General features: G+C 45.3%; 1 pseudogene; it reads right to left on the bottom strand.

Annotated features, from left to right (window-relative positions):
* Positions 1-5,890: 5,890 nt before the first annotated feature.
* Positions 5,891-7,156, bottom strand: LOC103119203 (U3 small nucleolar RNA-associated protein 14 homolog A-like; annotated as a pseudogene).
* Between the last annotated feature and the right edge of the window lie 6,457 nt (positions 7,157-13,613).

Raw genomic sequence — 13,613 nt, 5'->3', positions numbered from 1 at the left:
CTCTGCCTGTATCTTTCCCCAATTTTTCTCTCTCCTATCTAATGGAAATTAGATAGGAAAAAGTGGCCACCAGGAACAGCAGATTCATAGCACCTAGCTCCAGCAATAATCCTGGTGGCAATTTAAAAAAAAAGAGAGAGAATACAAGAGAAGAAATCAAACCTTTAAGAGCCAAGGAAATGTATCTGCAGCATTAAGATGAAAAACACAATGAGGTGATCTTATCACATTGGTCTTCCACCAATAGAAGGGAGAACTGGAAGGCTGTTTATTGCAGATTATAGAGGGAAAGATGAATGGCCCATGACCCAAAAAGTTTGTGGTCTCATAACACAGAAGTATTAAGAATATACAACAGAACTGATGGAAGGCACAGAAAAAAAAATGCTTCATTTTAACTGGTCAAGTCCAAGCTATAGGAACTCAGCACAGAGACTTGGGGAAATGGGGTGTTTCACAGGAGAACAGATTCTATGAAGGACTTTGTACACATTAGGAAAAACCATGAAAGCAGGAAAGTGGTCAGCAAGAGTCCTACATGTGAGGTATTCACTATGCTATTTCTTGACTGAAGACATGACACTGCAAAGGACATTGAGGCAAATGTAAGTGCATCAGTGGTGAGAGCATAGCAAGGGTAAGGAGAAGGTAGGAAAGGAAAAAAGTGATCAGATGGTGTGAGCTCACCAGGAAGTTTGGACTTTAAGAACAGACTGGAGATTTGGGGTTCAGAAGGATAGCTCCCCCAAATCTGACGAAGGATAGGGATATAACACCAGGGGATCTACTAAGGAGACCAGCTCTGGTTTTATTCTTTAAATAAGGACCTGCAAGGTGTTGAGGTATCAAAAGGCTTCATGAGGATTTCGGAGGAGTCCTGCATTTTTCCCTACCAACTATTGGTTCTCAAATATGAATTAAAGTGACTGTATTGTGGAAATTCTGTTTGTTTTCCTAGATATTTTTCTTTGTATGGACAAACAAGTATGAAAGTGTGGCTTTGTATGAAATATTTTTTCAGCACCTTATTTTTCCAATTTCTGCTTCATGTCACTGTCAAATGCCACAGATGTTTTCCGGTGATATCAAGGTTATATCAATCACAAGTCTAGCAATGCCTCTCTTCTGTTTTATATGCTCTATTTAGAGTTATGTTTTTTTAAGCAATCTAGGTCTCTCAGATCAAATACTTATGTATTTGGTACATACATATATTAAATAAAATCAATTTTAGATACTGCTCTCTTGCCTTAGAATTTGAAATACATAAGTAAATGAAGGTCACATTCTTATTTTTTTTATTAGTGATTTAGTATTTTCAAAGTTACATGTCAACAGGTATAATTCCACACCGTTCCCACCAGCAGAGTTCTGAGTCCCCAGTCCCTCCATTGCAATAGGTCACATTCTTTTGAGCTTGCTGTCCTGAAGAATCTTGTCTTGGGGGCTGGACTGTGGTGCCCCCATTTAAGCACGCATAGTATAAAGCACAAGGATTCCTGTTCAAGTCCCTGGTTGTGCCCCACCTGCAGGGGGGTGGGGCTGTTGCTGCTTCACAAATGGCAAAGCAGGTCTGCAGGTGTCTATCTTCCTCTCTTCATAACAAACTGTCTACAAAGCAGCTTCCTTTTGTGAAGCAAAGCTCAGATAGCAAGGTTCAAGTCTGCAATAATAATTGACACGGGTACAGTTTCTCACCTCCCTGTGATATGTGTCTACAAAACACTCAGCCCTAATTTGGGTCCTTTCCTACCTTCGCTTTCCTGGTTTCTTAGCTTCCACCTATAAGAAAGATCATCTGGCATTCATCCTCTTTCTGGCTTATTTATCCCACTCTGTAATAGCACCATCAAGCTAGTCTAGCTCAAGAGACAAAAGCAGATATTGAAACACCTCAAACCCTGGAACTACAGTTCATGTCTGCCTTGCTGACAACTGGTTTGTCCTGGGTCCCTGGTAAACCACAAACTTTTCAGGTGCTTCCAAGGGTTCAGTTCAATTCTCAATACATTCTTTTAAAAAATTTATTTTTTATTGTTACTGCCACCAGGGTTATCCATGGAGCTGGGTGTGTCATTACTAATCCATTGCTCCTGGTGGCCATTTCCCCCCTTTCTTCCTACTATTTTATTTGATAAGACTGAGAAAAATTGAGAGGGGTTAGAGGGAGAGAGAAGGTAAACACCAGCAAATCTGCTTCACCACTCCTGAAGTCTCCCTGAAGGTGGGGCATAGGGGTGTGAACCTGGGTCCTTGTGTGTGGTGACAGGTACTAATTCGCTGTTCCACTGCTGGCCCCACCCAATACGTTCTAAAGAATGAGTACAATTACACTACCTTACACACACACATACTGGATAGGACAAAGATAAATTGAGAGGGGAGGGGAGGGGAGATAGGGAGAAAGAAAGATACTTACAGACCTGCTTCATCATAAACCTTCTAGGTTGCAGGTGGGTAGAAGAGGCCCAGACCCAGGTCTCTGCACATGGTGATATGTGCACTTAACCAGGTGTGCTAACATATCTTTTCTTTTTCTTCTTTTTTTTGGCCAGCTCTGGTTTATGGTGGTGTGGGGGATTGAAACTGGGACTTTGGAGCCTCAGGCATTACAGTCTCTTTGCATAACCATTATGCTATCAACTCCTGCTCTCTTATTTATTATTTTTTTTTATGGAAAAGAAAGCTCTTTTCCCCCACCACACAACCCCAAACTTTTTTTCCCCCCCTCACATTAGGGCAGAAAGGCACAATGCCTGTCTTATTTGCTTGGATGTGGAAAATGAGGCACCAGGCCTCCAGGCAGGGAAGGAGTGTGTGTGAGTGTGAGTGTGTGTGTGTGGGGGGGGAAGGGGCAGGTAGCGCTGTTGCCTCCATACTTTGGCTCCTGCCAACCTTGGTGGAGCTGTTCCTCAGGCTGAGGGTTATGTGCACAAGCACTGCACTTATTGCTCTGCATTACAAACACACTCCTGTCTGCTTCTGTGCTTCTCTCTTAAGTCTCATTCTTGGGTTCAGATCCTTATTCTTAGGGTTTGGCTCTGAGTTAAAAGTACCAAGAGGCTTTCATTTCTGTCTCCCGAATTTCTTTTACACACAAGAAAAATTTTGCTATGTGGGGAAATGTTTGTGACCATCTCTGACTGACTCAGAGAGTGTCTCCAGCAGTTGAACCTTAAGCATGCCACTCTGGTCCCTGGGCATGCAACTGTGGTACTCACCCACTGAGACTTCTCCCTGGCCACTGAATGCCTCGCTTTCTAGTTTAGAGCTTATGAAGTGGGAATTCACAATTATTTTGACAACTCTGAGGTTCATAGCATTCAAGTTCCTGCCAGAAGGAAGGAATCATGATTGTGTCTATGTGTGTGTGTGTGTGTGTGTGTGTGTGTGTGTATGTGTGTGTGTGTGTGTTGTGTGCTTATGTGTGCACACACCAATGCATGTATTCAGTTCTTATTCTGTTTGGGAGTAACACATATTATAAAGCAAAACACAAATACAAAAACTCCACTCTACTTGCTAGCATTCTTAATGAATAAGACTACTTTGGGGGCTGGGGATTTAACCCAGTGATAGAGTTTCTTGTCTGTGTATGTTAGACTCCAGGTTCACTCCCTGGCACTCTGCTCCCCCACTGGAAAATATATATATATTGGTCTTGTGAATGGGGAAGTAGTTCAGTGACAGAACTCAGGATTTGTCCTATATTTGATTTCTGACACCCTATATGCTGCAGTGATGCTCTGGTTCATTCATTTTCTCTCTTTCCTAGTCTCCCTTGTTAATAAAATCATATTTTTAGTATTACATTGAATTTTTTGCCGTAAGAGTTGTTGGAATTTGCTTGTACCCACATAATTCTACACAGTGGACTCTTAGAGGGTACAAGACAGAGAGGGAGAGAGAGAGACAGTGATAAAAGAGTCATGATTACACTCATGAAGATTCTCCCCATGCAGATGCTCCAAGGGGTAGGTAGGAGCTCAGATTCAAGATGTTTACTATGGTAAGGGTACACTCCTGGTGAGCTACTCTTCAATCCTCATCATTTTTCCCCCAAATTATTGTTTGCTTTTTAATATATATATATATTTCCTTAATAGGATAGAGAAATTGAGAATGAAAGGGGGAGAAAGAGAGGGAGACAAAAAGAGAAACATCTGGGGGCCAGGCAGTAAAGCCTTAGGTTAAGCGCACATGGTGTCAAGAATGTTGACCTGGATAAGGATCCCGGTTCGAGCCCCTGGCTCCCCATTTGTAGGGGGGGGTCACTTCACAAGTGGTGAAGCAGGTCTGCAGGTGTGTCTAACTTTCCTCCTCTCCGTCTCCCCTCCTCTGTCTATTCTAACAATAGTAGTGACAATAATAACAACAAGGGCAACAAAAATAGGAAAAAAATGGCCTCCAGGAGCAGTGGATTTGTAGTGCAGGCACTGAGATGCAGCGATAACCCTGGTGGCAAAGAGAGAGAGAGAGGGAGAGAGAAGAAGAAGGAGGAGGAGGAGGAGGAGGAGGCGGAGGAGGAGGAGGAAGAGGAAGAAGAGGAAGAGGAAGAAGAAGAAGAAGAAGAAGAAGAAGAAGAGGAAAAAGAGAAGAGAAACACCTGCAGCACTGCTTCACCACTTATGAAGTTTCCCCCAACAGGTGGGGACCAGGGGCTTGAACTCTGGTCCTTGCACATGATAACATGTGCGGACAACCAGGTGTGTCACCACCCAGCCCTATAATTTTTCTTCTCAAGGACATTTGTTTTTCCTCTGAATTCCTTTGATACTCTTCCTTAGAGTGAGCTCCATGGGACAGTTGCATCAGAATCACATAAGAAACCTGTTAGAGTGGTCCTGGAGGTGGCGCAGTGGATAAAGCTCAGGATGCTCAAGTATGAAGTCCTGAGTTCAATCCCCAGCAGCATATGTCTGCTTCTTTCTCTCTCTCTCTGCTTATCTTCTTCACGAATAAATAAATAAACAGATAAATAAAATATAAAATAAACCTGTTAGAATTGCAGATTCCTGGACAATGATCCATCCACACACCACTGCTACATTTCCTTCCCTTCTTTTCCATGTAAATGTTTGGACCAATCCACTGAGAACGTAAGTACAGTGTAAGAACTCGAGGATGGCACTTTGAATGGGAAGGAGTTGACTAATTCTTTTCCCATATTCTTTTCTCTTATAGCCAGCCTGGAAGCAGACCGAATGGCTAGTGTGCTAGCAGCTACCTGAGATCATGAGGTGACTTTGTGAATACAGGCCAGGCATCTTGGATAATGACGCAGGAAGAAAGTGGCAAGGTCAGCTGCAAAATTCAGGGAGACACATTGGCCGGATGTCAGAATGGCTCAGTGTAACCTATCAACAGATTTGAAAGGATCTTTTATTTTTCCAGAAATAAAACCCACATTTGAATTTGTTATTTGGAAGTTTATGGGGGCAGGGGAATCTGTTACAAAGTGATAGGAAGAAAGGAGATAAGCACCCAAAAGATGTTTTTTGAATAAAAAAACAAGTCAACGTTTCATAGACATTTGCCGTTGGCTAGGAAGGAAAAAGGAAAGACACTTTCCAAATACCAGGAAGATCTGTGCTATTAGGCAGGACATGGGAAGAGTGATTTAATAAGAATGTAAAGGAGTGTGCAAAGTCTAATGAGCAAGAACAGCATGAGTACCATGGAAGTGTGGTTTCTGTCCCATATAAACTATAGGCTTTTGTCTTAAATTTATTTTCAGAAACATTCTGTCAAATGCAAATCCCTCAAGGGAAAGAAACGGAAAGAAAAGTCTTGTAGTGTTTTTTGTTTTGTTTTGTTTTTCCTGTAGCTTAGAGTAAAACCTGGCCAGTGATCGGCCAGGGGTCCTGGTTTCTGCAACAAGATGCTAGGGCTACAGTAACTCACTGCAGCTTCTCTTCGGTTGTCTTTTGTGACACAATATGAGTAGTTTTGGATGCCTCTGAATGACAGAGAAGTCTGACTTTGAGGAAGACTGATAGCCCGTATTCTCTGCTTTTGTAGTCTTAATGATATGGCTTGGCCCAGTGACAACACTGTATAGTCAGCTTCTGGAAGGTTCTCTGGGTGTTTCATGTAGATCCTATGGGGTCAGAATGGTTCTGTCAGTTTATCAATAGTGGGTAAAAGGATATGGAAGCGCTGGCAGTTGAGCTGGATGGATATTTACCATTTTGTGGATTTTCACATTTGGCAAACTCTTCTCTTGGAAGATTCTCAGGGATTCTAATGAGAAATTGGCATCTCTTCTTGGCACTGGGCTTTAAGCCAACAGCACTTTGCTTGCACCAGTCAGGTGGAATCAGGTCCATGTCCTTTGGCTAAATCACTTCCATAGCTTCTCTCTTCTCTTTCAAGAAGTCCCTGATGACATCAGCGCTGGAAAATGCTTCATTTATCATCCAGTTTTGAGTTCTTGCCTCTTTGTTCTCCAACTCTGTTACTTTTGTGGGGGATTGCCAAGGACTTTAGAGAAGAGGATTTATAAAAAAAAATTTCCCTTTTGTTGCCCTTGTTGTCTTATTGTTGTAGTTATTATCATTATTGTTATTGATGTCATTGCTGTTGGATAGGACAGAGAGAAATGGAGAGAGGAGGGGAAGACAGAGAGGGGGAGAGAAAGACAGACACGTGCAGACCTGCTTCACCGCCAGTGAAGCGACTCCCCTGCAGGGGGGAAGTCGAACCGGGATCCTCATGCTGGTCCTTGTGCATTGTGCACTTAACCCGCTGCGCTACCACCTAACTCCCTAGAAGAGGATTTTTTTTGGGTTGGAGGTTCTGCAGGTCTGTCATTGGCTTCTTCCATTTCTTGTCCTGGGGGGGGGGGGGGGGGCACCAGACTTATCACGTGAATTCCTGTAATAACCACCAACCTCACACAAGTCTGAAAAAAATCTTTATTTTGAAAACATTCTTCATCCAGTTCTTCTAGCTCTTGGAAAGTCTCTGGCCTCTTAACAACAGGGATTCCTCCTCTTCAGCAAGTTCCTCATTCTGCCATCCCCTCCCACCTTTGGATTTGCTTTCTGGACTGATGGTTTGCCATGGTGAGTTTCTGAGACAGGGTCCTTAATTTGGACACCAGCTCCTGGCTCCTAGAATCTTTTGTTTCTTGGCTGTTCACCTGCTTGAGCATCCAGACTGAGGTCAGACTTCTTTTTAAGTCTTTCCTTGACTTTCTTCCCCCTCCTTCCTCTTCCCCTCCTTCTATTGGGAGGTTAATACTTTACAGTAGGGGGTCAGGCAATAGCACAGCAGGTTAAGCACACATGGCACTAAGTGCAAGGACTGGTGTAAGGATCCCAGTTTGAGCCCCAGCTCCCCACCTGCAGGGGGGGTTGCTTCACAAGCAGTGATGCAGGTCTGCAAGTGTCTTATCTCTCTCCCTCTCTGTCTTCCCCTCCTCTCTCCATTTCTCTCTGTCCTGTCTAACAACAAGGGCAGCAATAACAACAACAATAATAACCACAATAACAATAACAGCAAAGGCAACAAAAGCAGAAAAAGTAGCCTCCAAAGGAGCAGTGGATTCCTAGTGCAGGCACTGAGCCCCAGCAATAACCTTGGAGGCAAAAAAAAAAAAAAAAAGTTTACAGTAAAGTAAAGGTAAGAGTCTTACCATCAAGATATCACCAAGGTAAGTGTCTGCAAACAGTCTCATCCCCAAATTTGGTCCATCATTGTGTGCAGGTCCCCCACATCTTTTACTAAGATTTCTGTCTCTGTCACTGACCTTTCTTCTTCCTCTCAGAAGACTTGAGGCCTAGGCTTTCGAAGCTGTTTCTGGTCCTTCTGGATTTCATCCTTCCTCGTGTCACTCTTCAGCATCTAGGCATTTGGTTCACCTGCATACATCTGAATCCCATTTACCACACTGGGGACAAGGAACGCCACTGAGGCTGCCTGTAGTTTCTGTGTCACTTCTTTGTTCTCGGCCAATTGTTCCTTCATGGGCTGGTGGGTGTCCAGGTCATATTTGGCCAGAATTGTCTCTGCTTTTGCCTATTTCTTTCTTTCTTTTCTTTGCCCCCCGGGTTATTGCTAGGGCTCAGTGCCTGCACTATGAATACACTGTTCCTCGAGGCTATATTTTCCCATTTTGTTGCCCTTGTTGTTGTGCTTGTTGTAGTTGTTATTGTTGTCATAGCTGTTGTTGTCACTGGATAGGACAGAGAAATGGAGAGAGGAGGGGAAGACAGAAAGGGGGAGAGAAAGACACCTGCAGACCTGCTTCACAGCTTGTGAAGTGACTCCCCTACAGTTGGGGAGCTGGGGGCTGGAACCCCGGATCTTTAAGCCGGCCCTTGCACTTTGTGCCATCTGCGTTTAACCCACTGTGCTGCAGTCCGACTCCCGCTTTTGCCCATTTCTAGCTGTTTTGGTGCTTAAGGCTCATTTGTTCAATCATCCTGGCTGTTTGGACTTTCTCCAGCTCTTTTCAATGCTGTGGCAGATGCTTTTCTGCAGCATCTCAAACTCAAATCTCAAAGCTGTTCTGCTTGCTGATTCTTCACAACACAGAAGAAGGAGACTGACACAGAAGGTGGGAAAGACACCACAATGCCATTGTTTCCTCCAGTGCAGTGGGGGCCAGGTTCGAACCTGGGTTGCAGGCCTAGCAAAACAAAGCAGATGCATTCTTCATGTGAGCTCTTCTGCCAGTCCTGCTGAAAGGGTCTTTTCACAGCAACCCTTATCTAAAATAGTGTTCCTTGGTCTGGCTCCAATACTCTCGGACACACCTCAGTTTATTTACTTTTTAAAATTATTATACTGGAAGGGGAGGAGCATAAAGCGGAGAAGCAAAATTGGAAATCTAAAGGAACCTTCCAGGAACAACTTTTGTGCCTCACAAGATAACATCGCCACCTAGTGACACTTCTAGACACCACCAACAACTCCTAAGAAAGTTTTTTTTGCTTACTTAAACAAATTATGTCTAATAGAATTGTAGCTGGTGTAACTTTAAACATGTACTTAGGATTAGCTGTTGGAAAGTAAGAAGACACCAAAATTGAAGAATTCGGGGACCCTTCTTCTAGAGAAAACAGCAGTCACTGATAGTAATTAACATGACCAAAAATGACTCTCAGTTCCTGAGATAAAGAACTGAAATGGGGGTGGGGAGCACACCCAGTTATATGCACGTATTACCAACCTAAAGTACCTCAGTCCAAGCCACCACTCCCGACCCTCAGGGGGATGCTTCACAGTCAGTGAATCAGGTCTGCTGGTGTCTGTCTTTCTCTCCCTCTCTATGTCTCCCTCCTCTCAATTTTTCTCTGTCCTATCTAATAAAAACTAGAAAAGAAAGAAAAAAAAAAGAAAAAAATGGCTTCTGCATCAGTGGATTCATAACGCTGGCACTGATTGATACCCAGTGATAGCAGGGGAAAAAAAAAGAACTGAAATGGTAAAACAAACTAAAAACCAATCAGCCAAACAATAAAATAAAATATAATATAATAAATAGGTTTTTTCTCTGAGTCTAAGCTCCGTACTTCCTTTGTTTTAAACCCAAGCAGCCTATACAAGTGAGATTGCTATGAAATAATTGAAATTCAGGGAAAATTATATATTGAGCTTCTAGGATGTACAGGGTTTTGTTCCAGTTGTTTATGGGTATAGTTTGAAACAGTATGAGCAAGGCACTGCCTGCTGGTTTCTGAGTCAAACTGGGGCCACTGGCTTGCTCTCTGTGAGAAAACTCCAGGGTTTCCCTATCTTAACAATAATAAGGCTACATGAATGGCTTTATCAAAGTTACTTTGTCAAGTGGATGACTACGCAAACATCTCTGACAACTGTTGGTGACATGTAATAGGTGTTCAATATGTTAAGATCATTTATGATCCAACCTTCACAATCATTTTAAGGGGGGGGGAGTCAGAGCAAATCAAGTGGTCTAAGGTGTGTCTACCACAAAATGGTAACAGACTTGAGCCCAGATACGCCCATCTCTGAAACAGACACACACACTCCTTATTAACAAGATATACAAGACTATCATCAGTGTCCTAAACACATGGAGATGTAAAGCTGAATCCGCACATTAATGTGGAAGAAGATACTCACAGGCTGGGAATTGAGGGAACTGTTACCTTGTAAACCAGTGGATCAATCTGGAATCCGTGTTTCTCCTTTGCTCAAGAAGCTTCACTATCTAGGTTCGTTCCAATTGTACCAACCTATGAGTCTCTGCATCTCAAGAGTTTTTTTTTTTTTCTTTTTTGGTATAATCCTGAGCTCTGTTTTATTTATTTATTTGTTTGTTTATTTATTTTTCCCTCCACGGTTATTGCTGGGCTCCGTGCCTGCACCATGAATCCACCACTCCTGGAGGCCATTTCCCCCCCCCCCCTTTTAGTTGCCCTTGTTGTAGCCTCGTTGTGGTTATTATTATTGCCATTGTTGATGTTGTTCATTGTTGGATAAGACAGAGAGAAATGAGAGAGGAGGGGAAGACAGAGAGGGGGAGAGAATGATAGACACCTGCAGACCTGCTTCACCACCTGTGAAGCGACTCCCCTGCAGGTGGGGAGCTGGGGTCTCGAACCGGGATCCTTACGCCGGTCCCTGCACTTTGTGCCACATGCGCTTAACCCACTGTGCCACCGCCCGACCCCCTTATTTATTTATTTTTATAGAGCAAAGCTCAGGGTACTTGTAAAAGGCTACATAACTGTGTCCATGAAAAGTGGTTTTCCATGAGTTTTGAAGTGGTCCTCTGCTCCACCACCACTAAATTTCTCCCTGGAGTGACTATGGGTAGGGTCATGCCTGTTACCAAGTCTCTTGATTCAGCCCATTCTCTGAGGGGCATTTAAATTTCTTAAATTCTGTTCTCATTTGCAGGCCTGCTTTTTACATTCATTTAAAAGATCCATTTTGGGTCCATGTGACTATTCAAGTGTCAATACTTGAAAACTCAAGTGTCAGGCCAGAAGAGGAAGACCTTTTGTCATGCATCTCACTTCGCCATCTATCAGAAGATGTCAAATTCAAATTGCAGCCTCAGTCTGCAAATGTCTCAGCACAATGCAGGACCTTCTTCGGGTAGCACTCCGGGTCCACTGGCCAGGATTCGCGCTCCGCGCCCCCATTGGCTGAAGGGTCCGTCAATCAACGCCCCATCTTGTGTGCCATTGATGGATTTAAACTTGGGCCCGCCCACTCTCCCCAGCTCGGCTTCACGACCGGGCTGGCTGCCGATTGGCCAAGGCGCCGCTCCTCGTGGGCCCCCCGGGAGCGCGGCGACCGCTGGGAACCCAGCCCAGGCGCGAGGCCCCTCGCGAGCCCCTCCCGCCGGGACCCCTCCCCTCTTCTCCCAGAGACCCCGCCCGCCTCCCCGACCAACTGATCCGCGAAAGGGCGGCGGCGGCCGTTTGTGGTCGTTGGTCCCCGGGTTTTTGGACCAACATTAGAAGACCCGAAGGGGTGAGGAGGGCAAGGTGGGGGCGGCGGGGGCCCCTGGCAAATGCTGGTAAGGGCTGCAGCCCAGGCTCCGGGCCGCTCACATCGCTGTAGCGAGAGCGGGGAAAGCCCTGCGCCGCCGTGTCGGGTCGCCCCGTCGGGCAACGGAAGGGCGAGCGTCGGAGCTGAGGGTTCGAGGCCCGGCGGGCGTCTTGGGGGCAGACAAGCCTCCCCGAGTCCTCCCCTCGCGTGGGCGGTGCAGGCCGTCGGGGTCCTGCCCTGTCTCCGCCTTCTTTCCGCTCCCCCTTCCCCTCGCTGCCTTCCGGCCCTTCCCACCTGCCGCCCTCCATCTTCTTCCCGCCGCCGTCGAGCGTCGTCTGCTCCCCCCTCCCCCCGTGCTGTGCGGCCGATGTGGGGCCCGCGCGTCCTCGCCAGGGGCCTGGGGGCCGCTCCCGGGCCGTCCCGTCTGCTGGGTGAGACTTAGCCGGGAGCCGGGGGCGGCCTCGACCCCCATGTTGGGACCCTCCCCGGTGCCCCTGCTCCCTGTCCGCTGCTTGGGGGGGGGGGGGGGGCTGGGTGCGGGGAGCGCGGACGGCCACACGCTGCGCCGCCATCCAGCTGCTGCTTGTTTGTTTGTTTGTTTGTTGGGGGGCGGTGGATACTGGAAATGCCCTCCCGCCCGGAGCCAGGGTCCCTGCAGGACTTCGCGGCCGCGCTGTGCTGTGAACTCGGGGTCCGCGCCCCGCGCCCGTGGGCACCTGTCGCCTCCGGGGCGAATGCACGTGGCGGCTTTATGGCGAGTCCCAGTGGGGGCAAGAGGAACCAGTTTTAGTCAGTCAGTAATAATACTTATTATTCAGCGCTTGGTTTTTCTTACAGATCTATCCCGCTGGGTACGTTTGAGACTTAAGAACCAGGGAGCAGGCTACAGTTATGTCTATAAAGAGGCTTCACTTCTCACCCCCCCCCCAAAAAAAAGACTTTTCTTGCGGCCTTAGACATTTACTTTTTTTTTTTTTTTAATGGGGAAAAATGTTTTCATACCCAGTATTGGGGCAGTTGGGTAGCTGAGCTCCTCTTCTGCAGGCTTCCAGAGGAAAAGCTGCTTGTGGCGCTCAGGGTGGCCGGCTTTACGCTTTTCTTAAATAAAATTTAAAAAGATTGGTTTGCGACCACGTGCAGCTGTAGCTGTAAAGATGGCTGTGGGCGGTGCAGCAGTGGCTGTGTTAGCGGGTTCGTGGTGGTGCTCAGGAAGCGTGTTTGTTCAGTTCTGATGAAAGAGAGAGAGAGGGAAAGAGAAAGAGATAGTGAAGATGAGAAAGAACTTGATCACTGTCGCCAGAGATTACACAATACACCGACTGTGAGCTTGTGTGTCGCTCGGTGGGAATTATTTGCAAGAAAAATGGAACCAATTTGTGGACTGAAATGACGCCTCGGGTTTTTGACTGGTGTTGCTTTTTTGTAGTCAGGAGGCTTAGGCCGGGTGTGTAAGGAGGGTTTGTAATTAGAAACCAAGTAAATTCTGTCTAGTCTTGGATATTAGTGCTGGGTATTGTTTCCCGTTATATTTTGCAGGCCGATGGGTAGTGAAGTAAGAAAATCAGGGAAGAAATACCTATTTTTGAATTGCATTTCAAATGACATTATGGAATTATTTAAGAAAGATTATATGCACGGATTTTGGTTCCATTGTACATACCTATTTAAAATTAAAGCATATTTTGCTTTTATGTGTAGAGTGGTATTTGTGAATTTTATTAATAACATTTTTAGTAGTTCAGTTGTATCTAATATTTCAAAAATTTATTGCAGTTATTCCTTTGAATAGTTCAACTTAACGTCTAAATTTGTCCATGACAGTATAGCTGGTTGTAAGAGTTGTAATAAAAGTTTTTTTTTCAAAGAATTTATTTATTAATGAGAAAGTTAGGAGGAGAAAGAGAAATAACTAGACATCACTCTGGTACATATGCTGCTGGGGATTGAACTCAGGACATCATGCTTGAAAGTCTAATACTTTATTTATTACCAGAGCACTGCTCAGCTCTGGTTTATGGTGGTGCAGGGGATTGAACCTGGGACGTTGGAGACTCAGGCATGAGCTTCTCTTTGCATAACCATTATGCTATATACCCCTGCCCTGTAATAATACTTTTTATACACTACAGATTTAACTT

The sequence above is a fragment of the Erinaceus europaeus genome, chromosome 19, assembly GCF_950295315.1.
Source record: "Erinaceus europaeus chromosome 19, mEriEur2.1, whole genome shotgun sequence".
NCBI lineage: Eukaryota > Metazoa > Chordata > Mammalia > Eulipotyphla > Erinaceidae > Erinaceus > Erinaceus europaeus.
This window is presented reverse-complemented; position numbering and strand designations above follow the sequence as displayed.